This window comes from Puntigrus tetrazona, unplaced genomic scaffold (genome assembly GCF_018831695.1).
Source record: "Puntigrus tetrazona isolate hp1 unplaced genomic scaffold, ASM1883169v1 S000000666, whole genome shotgun sequence".
NCBI lineage: Eukaryota > Metazoa > Chordata > Actinopteri > Cypriniformes > Cyprinidae > Puntigrus > Puntigrus tetrazona.
The window spans coordinates 152,390-171,432 of NW_025048287.1; positions in this window are offsets into that span (position 1 = coordinate 152,390).

The following is a 19,043-nucleotide window of genomic DNA, read 5'->3' on the forward strand; positions in this document are numbered from 1 at the left end:
ACATGTGCTCTGGCTTTATACTGTGCAAACAGGAAATGAGTGCAGAGGGGGTGGAGACATCACCTATACTGGGAAGGTATCTTTAAAAGGCAATTCATTATGCTTCTTTCTACCTCCTAGCCATGTGTGAAAAAGTACTGCTGTTCAGAATAGTAACCTTGAGGGGTGAGAAAAGGTATAAAAAGGTAAGACCGCCCTGTCGTCTTTGTCGCACTCTGCAGCAAAGTGTGTGTCTATATGACTGTCTGACATTCTATAAGAATAAAATCCTTAAAGACCATTTATTGAATTTGTCATATCTCTGGTCTTTATTATTGTTTTTGTCTCGAGCCACGTGCTATCTGTGCCCTGCCTTCCCCTTGTGTTTAATTGTATTTTTGTCTGCAGCTGTGTCTCGTTAATTTAGTTAATTTCCTGGTGTATTTAAGCCCTGTGTTTTGTGTTCACGTTTGTCCGTTCGTTGAAGTCTGTGAAGTCCCTGAAGTCAGTGAAGTCTGTGAAGTCCCTATGTGTGGTTTTTGTTCTCCCTGCCTGCCTTTTGTATATTTATTTTGCCAATTTTTGGATTAAATCTGTTTAAGTTCATTTTTCGAGTCTCGAGGCCTTCCCGAGAAACCACAGAAACGTGACAGAATTTGTCTCTTACCTTTAAGAGCTGTTTTTTAAAATTATCACGACTAGCTCTACAAAGACTTTTTTGTGTCCAAAAACCATAAAACATTGTTAAAAAGCTCATTCTGCATTGAGAATGCATAAAATAGCTTTCTCTCACTGACAAAACACATTTTGCATCATTATTGAACTTGATTTGAGTTAATTTGCTCAGATTCATTAAAACAGTATTTCTGCTCATAGAAACCAAGAACTAAGCAAATTGTGCATTTTGAGCTTTAATGCGACTCTTTTTGACCAAAGTTAGGAACAAAAACAAAGATGAGTCAATCAGAGCATTGATTACTGATTCTGAGCAAATGAACTCAAAACAAGTCAATACTGCAAAATGCATTTCTTAGTGAGAGAAAGCTTTTTTAAAAATATTCTCAATGCAGAATGAGCCTTTTTAATTGTGTTTATAACTTTGGTCACAAAAAGGCACATTAAAACTTAAAATGACCAATTTGCTTAGTTCTTGGCTTCCTATGAGCAGAAATGCTGTTTTAATGATTCTGACCAAATGAACTCAAAAAAGAACAGAAATGCAGTAAAAAGTGTTTCTCAGTGAGAGAAAACATTATAAATGCACTAAGAGCCTTTTATGAGTGTTTTTCTAGTTTTGGATACAAAGAGTCACATAACAGCTCAAAAAACACACTTTGCTTAGTTCTTGGCTTCTATGAGCAGAGAAGCTATATTACTGATTCTTAAAATTAACTCAAAACAACTCCAGATTTAACAACTCCATTTAGCAAAATGTTTTACTGACTCTAAGCAAATTACAACAAAACAAGTCCAGAAACGCGGCAAAATTTCTTTTCAGTGAGAGAACGATGTTTCATACATTCTCAAGGCAGAATAACCTGTTTAAGTGAGTTTCTACTTTTGGATACGAAGAGCCACATTAAAGCTCAAAACAAATTCAGAAATGCTTTTTTGCAGTTTCAAGGCAGAAAAAGCCTTTTCAGTGTGTTTCTAGCTTTGGATACAGAAAGTCTTATTACTGCTCAAAATGCACGTTTTGCTTTGTTTTTCACTTCTTATGAGCAGAAATACTGTTTTAGTGCTTCTGAGCAAATGAACTCAAACAAGCTGAGAAGTGTTTTAAAAGTTGTTTCTCAGCGAGAGAAAGCTTTTTCATGCAGTTACAAAGCAGAAAAAGCCTTTTCAGTGTTTCTAGCTTTGGACACAGAAAGTCTTATAACTGCTCCAAATGCACTTTTTGCTTAGTTTTTGACTTCTTATGAGCAGAAATGCTGTTTTAGTGCTTCTGAGCAAATGAACTCAAAACAAGCCTAAAAAAGCTTTAAAAGTTGTTTCTTAGTGAGACAAAGCTTTTTATGTAGTAACAAAGAAGAAAAAGCCATTTCAAGTATTTCTAGTCTTAGACACAGAAAGTCATTTTAGAGCTTAAAATGCACTTTTTGCTTAGTTTTTGACTTCTTATGAGCAGAAATGCTGTTTTAGTGCTTCTGAGCAAATGAACTCAAAACAAGACTAGAAGTGCTTTAAAAGTTGTTTCTCAGCGAGAGAAAGCTTTTTCATGCAGTTACAAAGCAGAAAAAGCCTTTTCTGTGTGTTTCTAGCTTTGGACACAGACAGTTTTATTAGAGCTCAAAATGCACTTTTTCCTTAGTTTTTGACTTCTTATGAGCAGAAATGCTGTTTTAGTGTTTCTAAGCGTATGAACTAAAACAAGCCTAGAGGTGCTTTAAAAGGTGTTTCTCAGCGAGAGAAAGCTCTTTTATGCAGTAACAAAGCAGAAAAAGCCTTTTCAGTGTGTTGCTAGTCTTTGAAACAGAAATTATTATTTGAGCTCAAAATGCACTTTTTGCTTAGTTTTTGACTCCTTATGAACAGAAAAGCTGTTTTAGTGTTTCTAAGCATATGAACTCAAAGCAAGCCTAGAAGTGCTTTAAAAGTTGTTTCTCAGCGAGAGAAAGCTCTTTTATGCAGTAACAAAGCAGAAAAAGCCTTTTCAGTGTGTTTCTAGCTTTGGACACAAAAAGTTTTATTAGAGCTCAAAATGCACTTTTTGCTTAGTTTTTGACTCCTTATGAACAGAAAAGCTGTTTTAGTGCTTCTAAGCATATGAACTCAAAACAAGTCTAGAAGTGCTTTAAAAGCTGTTTCTCAGTGAGACAATGCTTTTTCATGCAGTTACAAAGCAAAATAAGCCTTTTCAGTGTGTTTCTAGTCTTAAACACAGAAAGTCATTTTAGAGCTCAAAATGCACTTTTTGCTTAGTTTTTGACTTCTGAGCAGAAATGATGTTTTAGTGCTTCTGAGCAAATGAACTCAAAACAAGTCTAGAAGTGCTTTAAAAGTTGTTTCTCAGTGAGAGAAAGATTTTTCATGCAGTAAAAAAGCAAAAAAAGCCTTTTAAGTGTATTTCTAGTCTCTGGCACAGAAAGTCATTTTAGAGTTCAAACTGCACTTTTTGCTTAGTTTTTGAATTCTTACGAGCAAAAATGCTTGTTTCTCAGTGAGAGAATACTTTTTCATGCAGTTACAAAGAAGAAAATTCCTTTTCAGTGTATTCATAGTCTCTAGCAAAGAAAGTCATTTAAGAGCTCAAAATGTACTTTTTTGCTTAGTTTCTGACTTCTTATGAGCAGAAATGCTGTTTTAGTGCTTCTGAGCAAATGAACTCAAAACAAGCCTAAAAGTGCTTTAAAAGTTGTTTCTTAGTGAGAGAACGCTTTTTTATGCAGTTACAAAGCAGAAATAGCCTTTTCAATGTGTTTCTAGTCTTAGACACAGAAAGTCATTTTCTAGCTCAAAATGCACTTTTTCCTTAGTTTTTGACTTCTTCTGAGCAGAAATGCTGTTTTAGTGTTTCTAAGCATATGAACTCAAAACAAGCCTAGAAATGCTTTAAAAGTTGTTTCTCAGCGAGAGAAAGCTCTTTTATGCAGTAACAAATCAGAAAAAGCCTTTTCAGTGTGTTGCTAGTCTTTGAAACAGAAACTATTATTAGAGCTCAAAATGCACTTTTTGCTCATAAGAAGTCAAAAACTAAGCAAAAAGTGCATTTTGAGCTCTAATAAGACTTTCTGTGTCCAAAGCTAGAAACACACTGAAAAGGCTATTTCTGCTTTGTAACTGCATGAAAAAGCTTTCTCTCGCTGAGAAACAACGTTTAAAGCACTTCTAGACTTGTTTTGAGTTCATTTGCTCAGAAGCACTAAAACAGCATTTCTGCTCATAAGAAGTCAAAACTAAGCAAAAAGTGCATTTTGAGCTAGGCTACTTCTGCTTTGTAACTGCATGAAAAAGCTTTCTCTCGCTGAGAAACAACGTTTAAAGCACTTCTAGACTTGTTTTGAGTTCATATACTCAGAAGCTCTAAAACAGCATTTCTGCTCATAAGAAGTCAAAAACTAAGCAAAAAGTGCATTTTGAGCTCTAATAAGACTTTCTGTGTCCAAAGACTAGAAACACACTGAAAAGGCTATTTCTGCTTTGTAACTGCATGAAAAAGCTTTCTCTCGCTGAGAAACAACGTTTAAAGCACTTCTAGACTTGTTTTGAGTTCATTTGCTCAGAAGCACTAAAACAGCATTTCTGCTCATAAGAAGTCAAAAACTAAGCAAAAAGTGCATTTTGAGCTCTAATAAGACTTTCTGTGTCCAAAGCTTGAAACACACTGAAAAGGCTATTTCTGCTTTGTAACTGCATGAAAAAGCTTTCTCTCGCTGAGAAACATTTAAAGCACTTCTAGACTTGTTTTGAGTTCATTTGCTCAGAAGCACTAAAACAGCATTTCTGCCCATAAGAAGTCAAAAACTAAGCAAAAAGTGCATTTTGAGCTCTAAAAAGACTTTTTGTGCTTAAGACTAGAAACACATTGAAAAGGCTACTTCTGCTTTGTAACTGCATGAAAAAGCTTTTTCTCGCTGAGAAACAACGTTTAAAGCACTTCTAGACTTGTTTTGAGTTCATATACTCAGAAGCTCTAAAACAGCATTTCTGCTCATAAGAAGTCAAAAACTAAGCAAAAAGTGCATTTTGAGCTCTAAAATGACTTTCTGTGTCTAAGACTAGAAACACATTGAAAAGGCTATTTCAGCTTTGTAACTGCATGAAAAAGCTTTCTCGCTGAGAAACAACGTTTAAAGCACTTCTAGACTTGTTTTGAGTTCATTTGCTCAGAAGCACTAAAACAGCATTTCTGCCCATAAGAAGTCAAAAACTAAGCAAAAAGTGCATTTTGAGCTCTAATAAGACTTTCTGTGTCCAAAGCTAGAAACACACTGAAAAGGCTATTTCTGCTTTGTAACTGCATGAAAAAGCTTTCTCTCGCTGAGAAACAACGTTTAAAGCACTTCTAGACTTGTTTTGAGTTCATTTGCTCAGAAGCACTAAAACAGCATTTCTGCTCATAAGAAGTCAAAAACTAAGCAAAAAGTGCATTTTGAGCTCTAATAAGACTTTCTGTGTCCAAAGCTTGAAACACACTGAAAAGGCTATTTCTGCTTTGTAACTGCATGAAAAAGCTTTCTCTCGCTGAGAAACAACGTTTAAAGCACTTCTAGACTTGTTTTGAGTTCATTTGCTCAGAAGCACTAAAACAGCATTTCTGCTCATAAGAAGTCAAAAACTAAGCAAAAAGTGCATTTTGAGCTCTAATAAGACTTTCTGTGTCCAAAGCTTGAAACACACTGAAAAGGCTATTTCTGCTTTGTAACTGCATGAAAAAGCTTTCTCTCGCTGAGAAACAACGTTTAAAGCACTTCTAGACTTGTTTTGAGTTCATTTGCTCAGAAGCACTAAAACAGCATTTCTGCTCATAAGAAGTCAAAAACTAAGCAAAAAGTGCATTTTGAGCTCTAATAAGACTTTCTGTGTCCAAAGCTTGAAACACACTGAAAAGGCTATTTCTGCTTTGTAACTGCATGAAAAAGCTTTCTCTCGCTGAGAAACAACGTTTAAAGCACTTCTAGACTTGTTTTGAGTTCATTTGCTCAGAAGCACTAAAACAGCATTTCTGCCCATAAGAAGTCAAAAACTAAGCAAAAAGTGCATTTTGAGCTCTAATAAGACTTTCTGTGTCCAAAGCTTGAAACACACTGAAAAGGCTATTTCTGCTTTGTAACTGCATGAAAAAGCTTTCTCGCTGAGAAACAACGTTTAAAGCACTTCTAGACTTGTTTTGAGTTCATTTGCTCAGAAGCACTAAAACAGCATTTCTGCTCATAAGAAGTCAAAAACTAAGCAAAAAGTGCATTTTGAGCTCTAAAATGACTTTCTGTGTCTAAGACTAGAAACACACTGAAAAGGCTATTTCTGCTTTGTAACTGCATGAAAAAGCTTTCTCTCGCTGAGAAACAACGTTTAAAGCACTTCTAGACTTGTTTTGAGTTCATTTGCTCAGAAGCACTAAAACAGCATTTCTGCTCATAAGAAGTCAAAACTAAGCAAAAAGTGCATTTTGAGCTCTAATAAGACTTTCTGTGTCCAAAGCTAGAAACACACTGAAAAGGCTATTTCTGCTTTGTAACTGCATGAAAAGCTTTCTCTCGCTGAGAAACAACGTTTAAAGCACTTCTAGACTTGTTTTGAGTTCATTTGCTCAGAAGCACTAAAACAGCATTTCTGCTCATAAGAAGTCAAAAACTAAGCAAAAAGTGCATTTTGAGCTCTAAAATGACTTTCTGTGTCTAAGACTAGAAACACATTGAAAAGGCTATTTCAGCTTTGTAACTGCATGATGAAAAAGCTTTCTCTCGCTGAGAAACAACGTTTAAAGCACTTCTAGACTTGTTTTGAGTTCATTTGCTCAGAAGCACTAAAACAGCATTTCTGCTCATAAGAAGTCAAAAACTAAGCAAAAAGTGCATTTTGAGCTCTAATAAGACTTTCTGTGTCCAAAGCTAGAAACACACTGAAAAGGCTATTTCTGCTTTGTAACTGCATGAAAAAGCTTTCTCTCGCTGAGAAACAACGTTTAAAGCACTTCTAGACTTGTTTTGAGTTCATTTGCTCAGAAGCACTAAAACAGCATTTCTGCTCATAAGAAGTCAAAAACTAAGCAAAAAGTGCATTTTGAGCTCTAATAAGACTTTCTGTGTCCAAAGCTAGAAACACACTGAAAAGGCTATTTCTGCTTTGTAACTGCATGAAAAAGCTTTCTCTCGCTGAGAAACAACGTTTAAAGCACTTCTAGACTTGTTTTGAGTTCATTTGCTCAGAAGCACTAAAACAGCATTTCTGCTCATAAGAAGTCAAAAACTAAGCAAAAAGTGCATTTTGAGCTCTAAAATGACTTTCTGTGTCTAAGACTAGAAACACATTGAAAAGGCTATTTCTGCTTTGTAACTGCATGAAAAAGCTTTCTCTCGCTGAGAAACAACGTTTAAAGCACTTCTAGACTTGTTTTGAGTTCATTTGCTCAGAAGCACTAAAACAGCATTTCTGCTCATAAGAAGTCAAAAACTAAGCAAAAAGTGCATTTTGAGCTCTAATAAGACTTTCTGTGTCCAAAGCTAGAAACACACTGAAAAGGCTATTTCTGCTTTGTAACTGCATGAAAAAGCTTTCTCTCGCTGAGAAACAACGTTTAAAGCACTTCTAGACTTGTTTTGAGTTCATTTGCTCAGAAGCACTAAAACAGCATTTCTGCTCATAAGAAGTCAAAAACTAAGCAAAAAGTGCATTTTGAGCTCTAATAAGACTTTCTGTGTCCAAAGCTTGAAACACACTGAAAAGGCTATTTCTGCTTTGTAACTGCATGAAAAAGCTTTCTCTCGCTGAGAAACAACGTTTAAAGCACTTCTAGACTTGTTTTGAGTTCATTTGCTCAGAAGCACTAAAACAGCATTTCTGCTCATAAGAAGTCAAAAACTAAGCAAAAAGTGCATTTTGAGCTCTAATAAGACTTTCTGTGTCCAAAGCTAGAAACACACTGAAAAGGCTATTTCTGCTTTGTAACTGCATGAAAAAGCTTTCTCTCGCTGAGAAACAACGTTTAAAGCACTTCTAGACTTGTTTTGAGTTCATTTGCTCAGAAGCACTAAAACAGCATTTCTGCTCATAAGAAGTCAAAAACTAAGCAAAAAGTGCATTTTGAGCTCTAAAATGACTTTCTGTGTCTAAGACTAGAAACACATTGAAAAGGCTATTTCTGCTTTGTAACTGCATGAAAAAGCTTTCTCTCGCTGAGAAACAACGTTTAAAGCACTTCTAGACTTGTTTTGAGTTCATTTGCTCAGAAGCACTAAAACAGCATTTCTGCTCATAAGAAGTCAAAAACTAAGCAAAAAGTGCATTTTGAGCTCTAAAATGACTTTCTGTGCCTAAGACTAGAAACACATTGAAAAGGCTATTTCTGCTTTGTAACTGCATGAAAAAGCTTTCTCTCGCTGAGAAACAACGTTTAAAGCACTTCTAGACTTGTTTTGAGTTCATTTGCTCAGAAGCACTAAAACAGCATTTCTGCTCATAAGAAGTCAAAAACTAAGCAAAAAGTGCATTTTGAGCTCTAATAAGACTTTCTGTGTCCAAAGCTTGAAACACACTGAAAAGGCTATTTCTGCTTTGTAACTGCATGAAAAAGCTTTCTCTCGCTGAGAAACAACGTTTAAAGCACTTCTAGACTTGTTTTGAGTTCATTTGCTCAGAAGCACTAAAACAGCATTTCTGCTCATAAGAAGTCAAAAACTAAGCAAAAAGTGCATTTTGAGCTCTAAAATGACTTTCTGTGTCTAAGACTAGAAACACACTGAAAAGGCTATTTCTGCTTTGTAACTGCATGAAAAAGCTTTCTCTCGCTGAGAAACAACGTTTAAAGCACTTCTAGACTTGTTTTGAGTTCATTTGCTCAGAAGCACTAAAACAGCATTTCTGCTCATAAGAAGTCAAAAACTAAGCAAAAAGTGCATTTTGAGCTCTAATAAGACTTTCTGTGTCCAAAGCTTGAAACACACTGAAAAGGCTATTTCTGCTTTGTAACTGCATGAAAAAGCTTTCTCTCGCTGAGAAACAATGTTTTAAAGCACTTCTAGACTTGTTTTGAGTTCATTTCCTCAGAAGCACTAAAACAGCATTTCTGCTCATAAGAAGTCAAAAACTAAGCAAAAAGTGCATTTTGAGCTCTAATAAGACTTTCTGTGTCCAAAGACTAGAAACACATTGAAAAGGCTATTTCTGCTTTGTAACTGCATGAAAAAGCTTTCTCTCGCTGAGAAACAACGTTTAAAGCACTTCTAGACTTGTTTTGAGTTCATTTGCTCAGAAGCACTAAAACAGCATTTCTGCTCATAAGAAGTCAAAAACTAAGCAAAAAGTGCATTTTGAGCTCTAATAAGACTTTCTGTGTCCAAAGCTAGAAACACACTGAAAAGGCTATTTCTGCTTTGTAACTGCATGAAAAAGCTTTCTCTCGCTGAGAAACAACGTTTAAAGCACTTCTAGACTTGTTTTGAGTTCATTTGCTCAGAAGCACTAAAACAGCATTTCTGCTCATAAGAAGTCAAAAACTAAGCAAAAAGTGCATTTTGAGCTCTAAAATGACTTTCTGTGTCCTAAGACTAGAAACACATTGAAAAGGCTATTTCTGCTTTGTAACTGCATGAAAAAGCTTTCTCTCGCTGAGAAACAACGTTTAAAGCACTTCTAGACTTGTTTTGAGTTCATTTGCTCAGAAGCACTAAAACAGCATTTCTGCTCATAAGAAGTCAAAAACTAAGCAAAAAGTGCATTTTGAGCTCTAATAAGACTTTCTGTGCCCAAGACTAGAAACACACTGAAAAGGCTATTTCTGCTTTGTAACTGCATGAAAAGCTTTCTCTCGCTGAGAAACAACGTTTAAAGCACTTCTAGACTTGTTTTGAGTTCATTTGCTCAGAAGCACTAAAACAGCATTTCTGCTCATAAGAAGTCAAAAACTAAGCAAAAAGTGCATTTTGAGCTCTAAAAAGACTTTCTGTGTCCAAAGCTAGAAACACACTGAAAAGGCTATTTCTGCTTTGTAACTGCATGAAAAAGCTTTCTCTCGCTGAGAAACAACGTTTAAAGCACTTCTAGACTTGTTTTGAGTTCATTTGCTCAGAAGCACTAAAACAGCATTTCTGCTCATAAGAAGTCAAAACTAAGCAAAAAGTGCATTTTGAGCTCTAATAAGACTTTCTGTGTCCAAAGCTAGAAACACACTGAAAAGGCTATTTCTGCTTTGTAACTGCATGAAAAAGCTTTCTCTCGCTGAGAAACAACGTTTAAAGCACTTCTAGACTTGTTTTGAGTTCATTTGCTCAGAAGCACTAAAACAGCATTTCTGCTCATAAGAAGTCAAAAACTAAGCAAAAAGTGCATTTTGAGCTCTAAAATGACTTTCTGTGCCTAAGACTAGAAACACACTGAAAAGGCTATTTCTGCTTTGTAACTGCATGAAAAAGCTTTCTCTCGCTGAGAAACAACGTTTAAAGCACTTCTAGACTTGTTTTGAGTTCATTTGCTCAGAAGCACTAAAACAGCATTTCTGCTCATAAGAAGTCAAAAACTAAGCAAAAAGTGCATTTTGAGCTCTAAAATGACTTTCTGTGTCTAAGACTAGAAACACATTGAAAAGGCTATTTCTGCTTTGTAACTGCATGAAAAAGCTTTCTCTCGCTGAGAAACAACGTTTAAAGCACTTCTAGACTTGTTTTGAGTTCATTTGCTCAGAAGCACTAAAACAGCATTTCTGCTCATAAGAAGTCAAAAACTAAGCAAAAAGTGCATTTTGAGCTCTAATAAGACTTTCTGTGTCCAAAGCTAGAAACACACTGAAAAGGCTATTTCTGCTTTGTAACTGCATGAAAAAGCTTTCTCTCGCTGAGAAACAACGTTTAAAGCACTTCTAGACTTGTTTTGAGTTCATTTGCTCAGAAGCACTAAAACAGCATTTCTGCTCATAAGAAGTCAAAAACTAAGCAAAAAGTGCATTTTGAGCTCTAAAATGACTTTCTGTGTCCAAAGACTAGAAACACACTGAAAAGGCTATTTCTGCTTTGTAACTGCATGAAAAAGCTTTCTCTCGCTGAGAAACAACGTTTAAAGCACTTCTAGACTTGTTTTGAGTTCATTTGCTCAGAAGCACTAAAACAGCATTTCTGCTCATAAGAAGTCAAAAACTAAGCAAAAAGTGCATTTTGAGCTCTAATAAGACTTTCTGTGTCCAAAGCTAGAAACACACTGAAAAGGCTATTTCTGCTTTGTAACTGCATGAAAAAGCTTTCTCTCGCTGAGAAACAACGTTTAAAGCACTTCTAGACTTGTTTTGAGTTCATTTGCTCAGAAGCACTAAAACAGCATTTCTGCTCATAAGAAGTCAAAAACTAAGCAAAAAGTGCATTTTGAGCTCTAATAAGACTTTCTGTGTCTAAGACTAGAAACACACTGAAAAGGCTATTTCTGCTTTGTAACTGCATGAAAAAGCTTTCTCGCTGAGAAACAACGTTAAAGCACTTCTAGACTTGTTTTGAGTTCATTTGCTCAGAAGCACTAAAACAGCATTTCTGCTCATAAGAAGTCAAAAACTAAGCAAAAAGTGCATTTTGAGCTCTAATAAGACTTTCTGTGTCCAAAGCTAGAAACACACTGAAAAGGCTATTTCTGCTTTGTAACTGCATGAAAAAGCTTTCTCTCGCTGAGAAACAACGTTTAAAGCACTTCTAGACTTGTTTTGAGTTCATTTGCTCAGAAGCACTAAAACAGCATTTCTGCTCATAAGAAGTCAAAACTAAGCAAAAAAGCATTTTTGAGCTCTAAAATGACTTTCTGTGTCCAAAGACTAGAAACACACTGAAAAGGCTATTTCTGCTTTGTAACTGCATGAAAAAGCTTTCTCGCTGAGAAACAACGTTTAAAGCACTTCTAGACTTGTTTTGAGTTCATTTGCTCAGAAGCACTAAAACAGCATTTCTGCTCATAAGAAGTCAAAAACTAAGCAAAAAGTGCATTTTGAGCTCTAAAATGACTTTCTGTGCTTAAGACTAGAAACACACTGAAAAGGCTATTTCTGCTTTGTAACTGCATGAAAAAGCTTTCTCTCGCTGAGAAACAACGTTTAAAGCACTTCTAGACTTGTTTTGAGTTCATTTGCTCAGAAGCACTAAAACAGCATTTCTGCTCATAAGAAGTCAAAAAAACTAAAAAAGTGCATTTTGAGCTCTAATAAGACTTTCTGTGTCCAAAGCTTGAAACACACTGAAAAGGCTATTTCTGCTTTGTAACTGCATGAAAAAGCTTTCTCTCGCTGAGAAACAACGTTTAAAGCACTTCTAGACTTGTTTTGAGTTCATTTGCTCAGAAGCACTAAAACAGCATTTCTGCTCATAAGAAGTCAAAAACTAAGCAAAAAGTGCATTTTGAGCTCTAAAATGACTTTCTGTGTCTAAGACTAGAAACACACTGAAAAGGCTATTTCTGCTTTGTAACTGCATGAAAAAGCTTTCTCTCGCTGAGAAACAACGTTTAAAGCACTTCTAGACTTGTTTTGAGTTCATTTGCTCAGAAGCACTAAAACAGCATTTCTGCTCATAAGAAGTCAAAAACTAAGCAAAAAGTGCATTTTGAGCTCTAATAAGACTTTCTGTGTCCAAAGCTTGAAACACACTGAAAAGGCTATTTCTGCTTTGTAACTGCATGAAAAAGCTTTCTCTCGCTGAGAAACAACGTTTAAAGCACTTCTAGACTTGTTTTGAGTTCATTTGCTCAGAAGCACTAAAACAGCATTTCTGCTCATAAGAAGTCAAAACTAAGCAAAAAGTGCATTTTGAGCTCTAAAATGACTTTCTGTGCCTAAGACTAGAAACACACTGAAAAGGCTATTTCTGCTTTGTAACTGCATGAAAAAGCTTTCTCTCGCTGAGAAACAACGTTTAAAGCACTTCTAGACTTGTTTTGAGTTCATTTGCTCAGAAGCACTAAAACAGCATTTCTGCCCATAAGAAGTCAAAAACTAAGAAAAACTGCATTTTGAGCTCTAATAAGACTTTCTGTGTCCAAAGCTAGAAACACACTGAAAAGGCTATTTCTGCTTTGTAACTGCATGAAAAAGCTTTCTCTTGCTGAGAAACAACGTTTAAAGCACTTCTAGACTTGTTTTGAGTTCATTTGCTCAGAAGCACTAAAACAGCATTTCTGCTCATAAGAAGTCAAAAACTAAGCAAAAAGTGCATTTTGAGCTCTAAAATGACTTTCTGTGTCTAAGACTAGAAACACATTGAAAAGGCTATTTCTGCTTTGTAACTGCATGAAAAAGCTTTCTCTCGCTGAGAAACAACGTTTAAAGCACTTCTAGACTTGTTTTGAGTTCATTTGCTCAGAAGCACTAAAACAGCATTTCTGCTCATAAGAAGTCAAAAACTAAGCAAAAAGTGCATTTTGAGCTCTAATAAGACTTTCTGTGTCCAAAGCTAGAAACACACTGAAAAGGCTATTTCTGCTTTGTAACTGCATGAAAAAGCTTTCTCTCGCTGAGAAACAACGTTTAAAGCACTTCTAGACTTGTTTTGAGTTCATTTGCTCAGAAGCACTAAAACAGCATTTCTGCTCATAAGAAGTCAAAAACTAAGCAAAAAGTGCATTTTGAGCTCTAAAATGACTTTCTGTGTCTAAGACTAGAAACACACTGAAAAGGCTATTTCTGCTTTGTAACTGCATGAAAAAGCTTTCTCTCGCTGAGAAACAACGTTTAAAGCACTTCTAGACTTGTTTTGAGTTCATTTGCTCAGAAGCACTAAAACAGCATTTCTGCTCATAAGAAGTCAAAAACTAAGCAAAAAGTGCATTTTGAGCTCTAAAATGACTTTCTGTGTCTAAGACTAGAAAACACATTGAAAAGGCTATTTCTGCTTTGTAACTGCATGAAAAAGCTTTCTCTCGCTGAGAAACAACGTTTAAAGCACTTCTAGACTTGTTTTGAGTTCATTTGCTCAGAAGCACTAAAACAGCATTTCTGCCCATAAGAAGTCAAAAACTAAGCAAAAAGTGCATTTTGAGCTCTAATAAGACTTTCTGTGTCCAAAGCTAGAAACACACTGAAAAGGCTATTTCTGCTTTGTAACTGCATGAAAAAGCTTTCTCTCGCTGAGAAACAACGTTTAAAGCACTTCTAGACTTGTTTTGAGTTCATTTGCTCAGAAGCACTAAAACAGCATTTCTGCTCATAAGAAGTCAAAACTAAGCAAAAAGTGCATTTTGAGCTCTAATAAGACTTTCTGTGTCCAAAGCTTGAAACACACTGAGAAAAGGCTATTTCTGCTTTGTAACTGCATGAAAAAGCTTTCTCTCGCTGAGAAACAACGTTTAAAGCACTTCTAGACTTGTTTTGAGTTCATTTGCTCAGAAGCACTAAAACAGCATTTCTGCTCATAAGAAGTCAAAAACTAAGCAAAAAGTGCATTTTGAGCTCTAATAAGACTTTCTGTGTCCAAAGCTAGAAACACACTGAAAAGGCTATTTCTGCTTTGTAACTGCATGAAAAAGCTTTCTCTCGCTGAGAAACAACGTTTAAAGCACTTCTAGACTTGTTTTGAGTTCATTTGCTCAGAAGCACTAAAACAGCATTTCTGCTCATAAGAAGTCAAAAACTAAGCAAAAAGTGCATTTTGAGCTCTAAAATGACTTTCTGTGTCTAAGACTAGAAACACATTGAAAAGGCTATTTCAGCTTTGTAACTGCATGAAAAAGCTTTCTCTCGCTGAGAAACAACGTTTAAAGCACTTCTAGACTTGTTTTGAGTTCATTGCTCAGAAGCACTAAAACAGCATTTCTGCTCATAAGAAGTCAAAAACTAAGCAAAAGTGCATTTTGAGCTCTAATAAGACTTTCTGTGTCTAAAGCTTGAAACACACCGAAAATGCTATTTCAGCTTTGTAACTGCATGAAAAAGCTTTCTCGCTGAGAAACAACGTTTAAAGCACTTCTAGACTTGTTTTGAGTTCATTTGCTCAGAAGCACTAAAACAGCATTTCTGCTCATAAGAAGTCAAAAACTAAGCAAAAAGTGCATTTTGAGCTCTAATAAGACTTTCTGTGTCCAAAGCTAGAAACACACTGAAAAGGCTATTTCTGCTTTGTAACTGCATGAAAAAGCTTTCTCTCGCTGAGAAACAACGTTTAAAGCACTTCTAGACTTGTTTTGAGTTCATTTGCTCAGAAGCACTAAAACAGCATTTCTGCTCATAAGAAGTCAAAAACTAAGCAAAAAGTGCATTTTGAGCTCTAATAAGACTTTCTGTGTCCAAGCTAGAAACACACTGAAAAGGCTATTTCTGCTTTGTAACTGCATGAAAAAGCTTTCTCTCGCTGAGAAACAACGTTTAAAGCACTTCTAGACTTGTTTTGAGTTCATTTGCTCAGAAGCACTAAAACAGCATTTCTGCTCATAAGAAGTCAAAAACTAAGCAAAAAGTGCATTTTGAGCTCTAATAAGACTTTCTGTGTCCAAAGCTTGAAACACACTGAAAAGGCTATTTCTGCTTTGTAACTGCATGAAAAAGCTTTCTCTCGCTGAGAAACAACGTTTAAAGCACTTCTAGACTTGTTTTGAGTTCATTTGCTCAGAAGCACTAAAACAGCATTTCTGCTCATAAGAAGTCAAAAACTAAGCAAAAAGTGCATTTTGAGCTCTAAAATGACTTTCTGTGTCCAAACTAGAAACACACTGAAAAGGCTATTTCTGCTTTGTAACTGCATGAAAAAGCTTTCTCTCGCTGAGAAACAACGTTTAAAGCACTTCTAGACTTGTTTTGAGTTCATTTGCTCAGAAGCACTAAAACAGCATTTCTGCTCATAAGAAGTCAAAAACTAAGCAAAAAGTGCATTTTGAGCTCTAAAATGACTTTCTGTGTCTAAGACTAGAAACACATTGAAAAGGCTATTTCTGCTTTGTAACTGCATGAAAAAGCTTTCTCTTGCTGAGAAACAACGTTTAAAGCACTTCTAGACTTGTTTTGAGTTCATTTGCTCAGAAGCACTAAAACAGCATTTCTGCTCATAAGAAGTCAAAAACTAAGCAAAAAGTGCATTTTGAGCTCTAATAAGACTTTCTGTGTCCAAAGCTTGAAACACACTGAAAAGGCTATTTCTGCTTTGTAACTGCATGAAAAAGCTTTCTCTCGCTGAGAAACAACGTTTAAAGCACTTCTAGACTTGTTTTGAGTTCATTTGCTCAGAAGCACTAAAACAGCATTTCTGCCCATAAGAAGTCAAAAACTAAGCAAAAAGTGCATTTTGAGCTCTAAAATGACTTTCTGTGCCTAAGACTAGAAACACACTGAAAAGGCTATTTCTGCTTTGTAACTGCATGAAAAAGCTTTCTCTCGCTGAGAAACAACGTTTAAAGCACTTCTAGACTTGTTTTGAGTTCATTTGCTCAGAAGCACTAAAACAGCATTTCTGCTCATAAGAAGTCAAAAACTAAGCAAAAAGTGCATTTTGAGCTCTAATAAGACTTTCTGTGTCCAAAGCTTGAAACACACTGAAAAGGCTATTTCTGCTTTGTAACTGCATGAAAAAGCTTTCTCTCGCTGAGAAACAACGTTTAAAGCACTTCTAGACTTGTTTTGAGTTCATTTGCTCAGAAGCACTAAAACAGCATTTCTGCTCATAAGAAGTCAAAAACTAAGCAAAAAGTGCATTTTGAGCTCTAAAATGACTTTCTGTGTCCTAAGACTAGAAACACACTGAAAAGGCTATTTCTGCTTTGTAACTGCATGAAAAAGCTTTCTCTCGCTGAGAAACAACGTTTAAAGCACTTCTAGACTTGTTTTGAGTTCATTTGCTCAGAAGCACTAAAACAGCATTTCTGCTCATAAGAAGTCAAAACTAAGCAAAAAGTGCATTTTGAGCTCTAAAATGACTTTCTGTGTCCTAAGACTAGAAACACACTGAAAAGGCTATTTCTGCTTTGTAACTGCATGAAAAGCTTTTCTCGCTGAGAAACAACGTTTAAAGCACTTCTAGACTTGTTTTGAGTTCATTTGCTCAGAAGCACTAAAACAGCATTTCTGCTCATAAGAAGTCAAAAACTAAGCAAAAAGTGCATTTTGAGCTCTAAAAGACTTTCTGTGTCCAAAGCTTGAAACACACTGAAAAGGCTATTTCTGCTTTGTAACTGCATGAAAAAGCTTTCTCTCGCTGAGAAACAACGTTTAAAGCACTTCTAGACTTGTTTTGAGTTCATTTGCTCAGAAGCACTAAAACAGCATTTCTGCCTCATAAGAAGTCAAAAACTAAGCAAAAAGTGCATTTTGAGCTCTAATAAGACTTTCTGTGTCCAAAGCTTGAAACACACTGAAAAGGCTATTTCTGCTTTGTAACTGCATGAAAAAGCTTTCTCTCGCTGAGAAACAACGTTTAAAGCACTTCTAGACTTGTTTTGAGTTCATTTGCTCAGAAGCACTAAAACAGCATTTCTGCCCATAAGAAGTCAAAAACTAAGCAAAAGTGCATTTTGAGCTCTAATAAGACTTTCTGTGTCCAAAGCTTGAAACACACTGAAAAGGCTATTTCTGCTTTGTAACTGCATGAAAAAGCTTTCTCTCGCTGAGAAACAACGTTTAAAGCACTTCTAGACTTGTTTTGAGTTCATTTGCTCAGAAGCACTAAAACAGCATTTCTGCTCATAAGAAGTCAAAAACTAAGCAAAAAGTGCATTTTGAGCTCTAATAAGACTTTCTGTGTCCAAAGCTTGAAACACACTGAAAAGGCTATTTCTGCTTTGTAACTGCATGAAAAAGCTTTTCTCGCTGAGAAACAACGTTTAAAGCACTTCTAGACTTGTTTTGAGTTCATTTGCTCAGAAGCACTAAAACAGCATTTCTGCTCATAAGAAGTCAAAAACTAAGCAAAAAGTGCATTTTGAGCTCTAATAAGACTTTCTGTGTCCAAAGCTTGAAACACACTGAAAAGGCTATTTCTGCTTTGTAACTGCATGAAAAAGCTTTCTCTCGCTGAGAAACAACGTTTAAAGCACTTCTAGACTTGTTTTGAGTTCATTTGCTCAGAAGCACTAAAACAGCATTTCTGCTCATAAGAAGTCAAAAACTAAGCAAAAAGTGCATTTTGAGCTCTAAAATGACTTTCTGTGTCTAAGACTAGAAACACATTGAAAAGGCTATTTCTGCTTTGTAACTGCATGAAAAAGCTTTCTCTCGCTGAGAAACAACGTTTAAAGCACTTCTAGACTTGTTTTGAGTTCATTTGCTCAGAAGCACTAAAACAGCATTTCTGCTCATAAGAAGTCAAAAACTAACAAAAAGTGCATTTTGAGCTCTAATAAGACTTTCTGTGTCCAAAGCTTGAAACACACTGAAAAGGCTATTTCTGCTTTGTAACTGCATGAAAAAGCTTTCTCTCGCTGAGAAACAACGTTTAAAGCACTTCTAGACTTGTTTTGAGTTCATTTGCTCAGAAGCACTAAAACAGCATTTCTGCCCATAAGAAGTCAAAAACTAAGCAAAAAGTGCATTTTGAGCTCTAAAATGACTTTCTGTGCCTAAGACTAGAAACACACTGAAAAGGCTATTTCTGCTTTGTAACTGCATGAAAAAGCTTTCTCTTGCTGAGAAACAACGTTTAAAGCACTTCTAGACTTGTTTTGAGTTCATTTGCTCAGAAGCACTAAAACAGCATTTCTGCTCATAAGAAGTCAAAAACTAAGCAAAAGTGCATTTTGAGCTCTAATAAGACTTTCTGTGTCCAAAGCTAGAAACACACTGAAAAGGCTATTTCTGCTTTGTAACTGCATGAAAAAGCTTTCTCTCGCTGAGAAACAACGTTTAAAGCACTTCTAGACTTGTTTTGAGTTCATTTGCTCAGAAGCACTAAAACAGCATTTCTGCCCATAAGAAGTCAAAAACTAAGCAAAAAGTGCATTTTGAGCTCTAAAATGACTTTCTGTGCCTAAGACTAGAAACACACTGAAAAGGCTATTTCTGCTTTGTAACTGCATGAAAAAGCTTTCTCTTGCTGAGAAACAACGTTTAAAGCACTTCTAGACTTGTTTTGAGTTCATTTGCTCAGAAGCACTAAAACAGCATTTCTGCTCATAAGAAGTCAAAAACTAAGCAAAAAGTGCATTTTGAGCTCTAATAAGACTTTCTGTGTCCAAAGCTTGAAACACACTGAAAAGGCTATTTCTGCTTTGTAACTGCATGAAAAAGCTTTCTCTCGCTGAGAAACAACGTTTAAAGCACTTCTAGACTTGTTTTGAGTTCATTTGCTCAGAAGCACTAAAACAGCATTTCTGCCCATAAAAAGTCAAAAACTAAGCAAACAGTGCATTTTGAGCTCTAATAAGACTTTCTGTTTCCAAAGCTAGAAACACACTGAAAAGGCTATTTCTGCTTTGTAACTGCATGAAAAAGCTTTCTCTCGCTGAGAAACGTCTCGGGTTACCTG